Source organism: Oncorhynchus mykiss, chromosome 8, assembly GCF_057628025.1.
Source record: "Oncorhynchus mykiss isolate SJ-2025 chromosome 8, ASM5762802v1, whole genome shotgun sequence".
NCBI lineage: Eukaryota > Metazoa > Chordata > Actinopteri > Salmoniformes > Salmonidae > Oncorhynchus > Oncorhynchus mykiss.
Genome location: NC_143029.1, coordinates 82,927,639 through 82,935,780, shown reverse-complemented (window position 1 = coordinate 82,935,780; position 8,142 = coordinate 82,927,639).

Genomic DNA, 8,142 nt, shown 5'->3' with positions numbered 1-8,142 from the left:
TTCTCCTTCAGTCACACAGCAGCTGACCCATTTTATAAAGGTGTCACACAACAGCTGACCCATTCTATAAAGGTGTCACACAACAGCTGACCCATTCTATAAAGGTGTCACACAGCAGCTGACCCATTCTATAAAGGTGTCACACAGCAGCTGACCCATTCTATAAAGGTGTCACACAGCAGCTGACCTGTTCTATAAAGGTGTCACACAGCAGCTGACCTGTTCTATAAAGGTGTCACACAACAGCTGACCCATTCTATAAAGGTGTCACACAGAAGCTGACCCATTCTATAAAGGTGTCACACAGAAGCTGACCCATTCTATAAAGGTGTCACAGAGCAGCTGACCCATTCTATAAAGGTGTCACACAGCAGCTGACCTGTTCTATAAAGGTGTCACACAGCAGCTGACCTGTTCTATAAAGGTGTCACACAGCAGCTGACCCATTCTATAAAGGTGTCACAGAGCAGCTGACCCATTCTATAAAGGTGTCACACAGCAGCTGACCTGTTCTATAAAGGTGTCACACAGCAGCTGACCTGTTCTATAAAGGTGTCACACAGCAGCTGACCCATTCTATAAAGGTGTCACACAGCAGCTGACCTGTTCTATAAAGGTGTCACAGAGCAGCTGACCCATTCTATAAAGGTGTCACAGAGCAGCTGACCCATTGTATAAAGGTGTCACACAACAGCTGACCCATTCTATAAAGGTGTCACACAGCAGCTGACCTGTTCTATAAAGGTGTCACAGAGCAGCTGACCCATTCTATAAAGGTGTCACAGAGCAGCTGACCCATTGTATAAAGGTGTCACACAACAGCTGACCCATTCTATAAAGGTGTCACAGAGCAGCTGACCCATTGTATAAAGGTGTCACACAACAGCTGACCCATTCTATAAAGGTGTCACACAGCAGCTGACCTGTTCTATAAAGGTGTCACAGAGCAGCTGACCCATTCTATAAAGGTGTCACAGAGCAGCTGACCCATTGTATAAAGGTGTCACACAACAGCTGACCCATTCTATAAAGGTGTCACACAGTTATGGGACCAGAGACTGGTCAAGAAGAAAAACCCACTCTGCCTCTCTATGCTGCTGTCTTAAACTACACAAGTTAAACCCTCCCCCTCTCTCTATGCTGCTGTCTTAAGGTACACAAGTTAAACCCTCCCCCTCTCTCTATGCTGCTGTCTTAAGGTACACAAGTTAAACCCTCCCCCTCTCTCTATGCTGCTGTCTTAAACTACACAAGTTAAACCCTCCCCCTGCCTCTCTATGCTGCTGTCTTAAACTACACAAGTTAAACCCTCCCCCTCTCTCTATGCTGCTGTCTTAAACTACACAAATTAAACCCTCCCCCTGCCTCTCTACGCTGCTGTCTTAAACTACACAAGTTAAACCCTCCCCCTCTCTCTATGCTGCTGTCTTAAACTACACAAATTAAACCCTCCCCCTGCCTCTCTATGCTGCTGTCTTAAACTACACAAGTTAAACCCTCCCCCTGCCTCTCTACGCTGCTGTCATAGGCTACACAAGTTAAACCCTCCCCCTCTCTCTATGCTGCTGTCATAGGCTACACAAATTAAACCCTCCCCCTGCCTCTCTACGCTGCTGTCATAGGCTACACAAGTTAAACCCTCCCCCTGCCTCTCTACGCTGCTGTCATAGGCTACACAAGTTAAACCCTCCCCCTGCCTCTCTACGCTGCTGTCATAGGCTACACAAGTTAAACCCTCCCCCTGCCTCTCTACGCTGCTGTCATAGGCTACACAAGTTAAACCCTCCCCCTGCCTCTCTACGCTGCTGTCATAGGCTACACAAGTTAAACCCTCCCCCTGCCTCTCTACGCTGCTGTCATAGGCTACACAAGTTAAACCCTCCCCCTGCCTCTCTACGCTGCTGTCATAGGCTACACAAGTTAAACCCTCCCCCTGCCTCTCTATGCTGCTGTCATAGGCTACACAAATTAAACCCTCCCCCTGCCTCTCTATGCTGCTGTCATAGGCTACACAAATTAAACCCTCCCCCTGCCTCTCTACGCTGCTGTCATAGGCTACACAAATTAAACCCTCCCCCTGCCTCTCTACGCTGCTGTCATAGGCTACACAAATTAAACCCTCCCCCTCTCTCTCTATGCTGCTGTCATAGGCTACACAAGTTAAACCCTCCCCCTGCCTCTACGCTGCTGTCATAGGCTACACAAGTTAAACCCTCCCCCTGCCTCTCTACGCTGCTGTCATAGGCTACACAAGTTAAACCCTCCCCCTGCCTCTCTACGCTGCTGTCATAGGCTACACAAGTTAAACCCTCCCCCTGCCTCTCTACGCTGCTGTCATAGGCTACACAAGTTAAACCCTCCCCCTGCCTCTCTACGCTGCTGTCTTAAACTACACAAGTTAAACCCTCCCCCTCTCTCTATGCTGCTGTCTTAAACTACACAAATTAAACCCTCCCCCTGCCTCTCTATGCTGCTGTCTTAAACTACACAAGTTAAACCCTCCCCCTGCCTCTCTACGCTGCTGTCATAGGCTACACAAGTTAAACCCTCCCCCTCTCTCTATGCTGCTGTCATAGGCTACACAAATTAAACCCTCCCCCTGCCTCTCTACGCTGCTGTCATAGGCTACACAAGTTAAACCCTCCCCCTGCCTCTCTACGCTGCTGTCATAGGCTACACAAGTTAAACCCTCCCCCTGCCTCTCTACGCTGCTGTCATAGGCTACACAAGTTAAACCCTCCCCCTGCCTCTCTACGCTGCTGTCATAGGCTACACAAGTTAAACCCTCCCCCTGCCTCTCTACGCTGCTGTCATAGGCTACACAAGTTAAACCCTCCCCCTGCCTCTCTACGCTGCTGTCATAGGCTACACAAGTTAAACCCTCCCCCTGCCTCTCTACGCTGCTGTCATAGGCTACACAAGTTAAACCCTCCCCCTGCCTCTCTATGCTGCTGTCATAGGCTACACAAATTAAACCCTCCCCCTGCCTCTCTATGCTGCTGTCATAGGCTACACAAATTAAACCCTCCCCCTGCCTCTCTACGCTGCTGTCATAGGCTACACAAATTAAACCCTCCCCCTGCCTCTCTACGCTGCTGTCATAGGCTACACAAATTAAACCCTCCCCCTCTCTCTCTATGCTGCTGTCATAGGCTACACAAGTTAAACCCTCCCCCTGCCTCTACGCTGCTGTCATAGGCTACACAAGTTAAACCCTCCCCCTGCCTCTCTACGCTGCTGTCATAGGCTACACAAGTTAAACCCTCCCCCTGCCTCTCTACGCTGCTGTCATAGGCTACACAAGTTAAACCCTCCCCCTGCCTCTCTACGCTGCTGTCATAGGCTACACAAGTTAAACCCTCCCCCTGCCTCTCTACGCTGCTGTCATAGGCTACACAAGTTAAACCCTCCCCCTGCCTCTCTACGCTGCTGTCATAGGCTACACAAGTTAAACCCTCCCCCTGCCTCTCTACGCTGCTGTCATAGGCTACACAAGTTAAACCCTCCCCCTGCCTCTCTACGCTGCTGTCATAGGCTACACAAGTTAAACCCTCCCCCTGCCTCTCTATGCTGCTGTCATAGGCTACACAAATTAAACCCTCCCCCTGCCTCTCTATGCTGCTGTCATAGGCTACACAAATTAAACCCTCCCCCTGCCTCTCTACGCTGCTGTCATAGGCTACACAAGTTAAACCCTCCCCCTGCCTCTCTACGCTGCTGTCATAGGCTACACAAGTTAAACCCTCCCCCTGCCTCTCTATGCTGCTGTCATAGGCTACACAAATTAAACCCTCCCCCTGCCTCTCTATGCTGCTGTCATAGGCTACACAAATTAAACCCTCCCCCTGCCTCTCTACGCTGCTGTCATAGGCTACACAAATTAAACCCTCCCCCTGCCTCTCTACGCTGCTGTCATAGGCTACACAAATTGAACCATCCCCCTGCCTATGCTGCTGTCATAGGCTACACAAGTTAAACCCTCCCCCTGCCTCTCTACGCTGCTGTCATAGGCTACACAAATTAAACCCTCCCCCTGCCTCTCTACGCTGCTGTCATAGGCTACACAAATTAAACCCTCCCCCTGCCTCTCTATGCTGCTGTCAAAGGCTACACAAATTAAACCCTCCCCCTGCCTCTCTACGCTGCTGTCATAGGCTACACAAGTTAAACCCTCCCCCTGCCTCTCTACGCTGCTGTCATAGGCTACACAAATTAAACCCTCCCCCTGCCTCTCTATGCTGCTGTCATAGGCTACACAAATTAAACCCTCCCCCTGCCTCTCTACGCTGCTGTCATAGGCTACACAAGTTAAACCCTCCCCCTGCCTCTCTACGCTGCTGTCATAGGCTACACAAATTAAACCCTCCCCCTGCCTCTCTATGCTGCTGTCATAGGCTACACAAATTAAACCCTCCCCCTGCCTCTCTACGCTGCTGTCATAGGCTACACAAGTTAAACCCTCCCCCTGCCTCTCTACGCTGCTGTCATAGGCTACACAAATTAAACCCTCCCCCTGCCTCTCTATGCTGCTGTCATAGGCTACACAAATTAAACCCTCCCCCTGCCTCTACGCTGCTGTCATAGGCTACACAAGTTAAACCCTCCCCCTGCCTCTCTATGCTGCTGTCATAGGCTACACAAATTAAACCCTCCCCCTGCCTCTCTATGCTGCTGTCATAGGCTACACAAATTAAACCCTCCCCCTGCCTCTCTACGCTGCTGTCATAGGCTACACAAATTAAACCCTCCCCCTGCCTCTCTACGCTGCTGTCATAGGCTACACAAATTGAACCAACCCCCTGCCTATGCTGCTGTCATAGGCTACACAAGTTAAACCCTCCCCCTGCCTCTCTACGCTGCTGTCATAGGCTACACAAATTAAACCCTCCCCCTGCCTCTCTACGCTGCTGTCATAGGCTACACAAATTAAACCCTCCCCCTGCCTCTCTATGCTGCTGTCATAGGCTACACAAATTAAACCCTCCCCCTGCCTCTCTACGCTGCTGTCATAGGCTACACAAGTTAAACCCTCCCCCTGCCTCTCTACGCTGCTGTCATAGGCTACACAAATTAAACCCTCCCCCTGCCTCTCTATGCTGCTGTCATAGGCTACACAAATTAAACCCTCCCCCTGCCTCTCTACGCTGCTGTCATAGGCTACACAAGTTAAACCCTCCCCCTGCCTCTCTACGCTGCTGTCATAGGCTACACAAATTAAACCCTCCCCCTGCCTCTCTATGCTGCTGTCATAGGCTACACAAATTAAACCCTCCCCCTGCCTCTACGCTGCTGTCATAGGCTACACAAATTAAACCCTCCCCCTGCCTCTACGCTGCTGTCATAGGCTACACAAGTTATCTGGTTTAAAAAAGGTACTACATTACCAAAACGTTGGTTAATAGGTTTACCCATTGAATTGTTGGGTGTGACTTTCTTTGTATAGGCTACAGAACTACCAGGATTCTGTTTTACCAACATCCCATCTGTTTGTCCAGGTGGTACAGTCCACATGGTACACAGGAACAAGGAGAGAGCTGAGAGAGAGAGAGAGATTGCTCAGGTGTGTTTGTGAACTCAGCTTCCGCATAAAGATCAACATCTGACCATACTGGTTTATTGTATTACTTTAAATTACTTTTCAATCTAGGAAGTTTACGGTCACCATCTGGATATATCTGAGACACAAGGTCTGGGATCCTTTCAGATGCAATATATACTAACCTGTAATACCCCACCATCAATGTGTTGGTAGGCTCCACACAGTCTGTATACTAACCTGTAATACCCCACCATCAATGTGTTGGTAGGCTCCACACAGTCTGTATACTAACCTGTAATACCCCACCATCAATGTGTTGGTAGGCTCCACACAGTCTGTATACTAACCTGTAATACCCCACCATCAATGTGTTGGTAGGCTCCACACAGTCTGTATACTAACCTGTAATACCCCACCATCAATGTGTTGGTAGGCTCCACACAGTCTGTATACTAACCTGTAATACCCCACCATCAATGTGTTGGTAGGCTCCACACAGTCTGTATACTAACCTGTAATACCCCACCATCAATGTGTTGGTAGGCTCCACACAGTCTGTATACTAACCTGTAATACCCCACCATCAATGTGTTGGTAGGCTCCACACAGTCTGTATACTAACCTGTAATACCCCACCATCAATGTGTTGGTAGGCTCCACACAGTCTGTATACTAACCTGTAATACCCCACCATCAATGTGTTGGTAGGCTCCACACAGTCTGTATACTAACCTGTAATACCCCACCATCAATGTGTTGGTAGGCTCCACACAGTCTGTATACTAACCTGTAATACCCCACCATCAATGTGTTGGTAGGCTCCACACAGTCTGTATACTAACCTGCAATACCCCACCATCAATGTGTTGGTAGGCTCCACACAGTCTGTATACCGTGCTTCTTCACCTGCATTGCTTGCTGTTTGGGGTTTTAGGCTGGGTTTCTGTACAGCACTTTGAGATATCAGCTGATGTACGAAGGGCTATATAAAATAAAAAATTTAAAAAAAAAAATTTGATATACTAACCTGCAATACCCCACCATCAATGTGTTGGTAGGCTCCACACTAGAGGTCGATTAATTAGGGCCGATTTCAAGTTTTCATAATCTAGCGTGTCCTGCGTTGCATATAATCTGACTGAGCGGTGGTAGGCAGAAGCAGGCGCGTAAACATTCATTCAAACAGCACTTTCAGACGTTTTGCCAGCAGCTCTTCGTTGTGCATCAAGCATTGCACTGTTTATGACTTCAAGCCTATCTGTTTATGACTTCAAGCCTATCAACTCCTGAGATGAGGCTGGTGTAACCGAAGTGAAATGGCTAGCTAGTTAGCGCGCGCTAATAGCGTTTCAAACGTCACTCGCTCTGAGCCTTCTAGTAGTTGTTCCCCTTGCTCTGCATGGGTAATGCTGCTTCAATGGTGGCTGTTGGCGTTGTGTTGCTGGTTCGAGCCCAGGGAGGAGCGAGGAGAGGGACGGAAACTATACTGTTACACTGGCAATACTAAAGTGCCTATAAGAACGTCCAATAGTCAAAGGTTAATGAAATACAATTGGTATAGAAGGAAATAGTCTTATAATTCCTATAATAACTACAACCTAAAACTTCTTACCTGGGAATATTGAAGACTCATGTTAAAAGGAACCACCAGCTTTCATATGTTCTCATGTTCTGAGTAAGGAACTGAAACATTAGCTTTTTTACATGGCACATATTGCACTTTTACTTTCTTCTCCAACACTTAGTTTTTGCATTATTTAAACCAAATTAAACATGTTTCATTATTTATTGAGGCTAAATTGATTTTATTGATGTATTATATTAAGTTAAAATCAGTGTTCATTCAGTATTGTTGTAATTGTCATTATTACAAATAAAAAAATAAAAAAATCTGCCGATTAATCGGTATCGGCTTTTTTGGTCCTCCAATAATCGGTATCGGCGTTGAAAAAACATAATCGGTCGACCTCTAATATAGACTTTCTTTTTTTCTATTGTGTTATTGACTGTACGCTTGTTTATTCCATGGGTAACTCTGTGTTGTTGTTTCCTTCGCACTGCTTTGCTTTATCTTGGCCAGGTCGCAGTTGTAAATGAGAACTTACCTGGTTAAATAAAGGTGAAATTAAAATAAGTACTTACTGTCAAATTCTCTAAAACAACATTGGAGGTGGCTTATGGGAGGGAAACATTCGCTGGTTGACATCCCTGCAGTCAGTATGCAAATTGTATGCTCCCTCAAAACATCTGTAGCATTGTGTTGTGATAAAACTGCACATTTTAGAGTGGGATTTTGTCCCCAGCACAAGGTGCACCTATGTAACGATCATGCTGTTTAATCAGCTTCTTGATATGCCACACGTAGATGGATTATCTTGGCAAAGGAAAAATGCTCACTAACAGGCATGTGAACATTTGTTCACAATTTCAGAGAAATAAGCTTTTCGTGCATATGAAACATTTCTGGAATCTTTTATTTCAGCTCATGAAACCAACACTTCACATGTTGCGTTTGCATTTTTGTTCAGTGTAGAATCCCAACTTCCACTAAAGTTAAATGTTCACTTCAGTCATTGATGAACATGGAATTCTCCCCTTTGTAC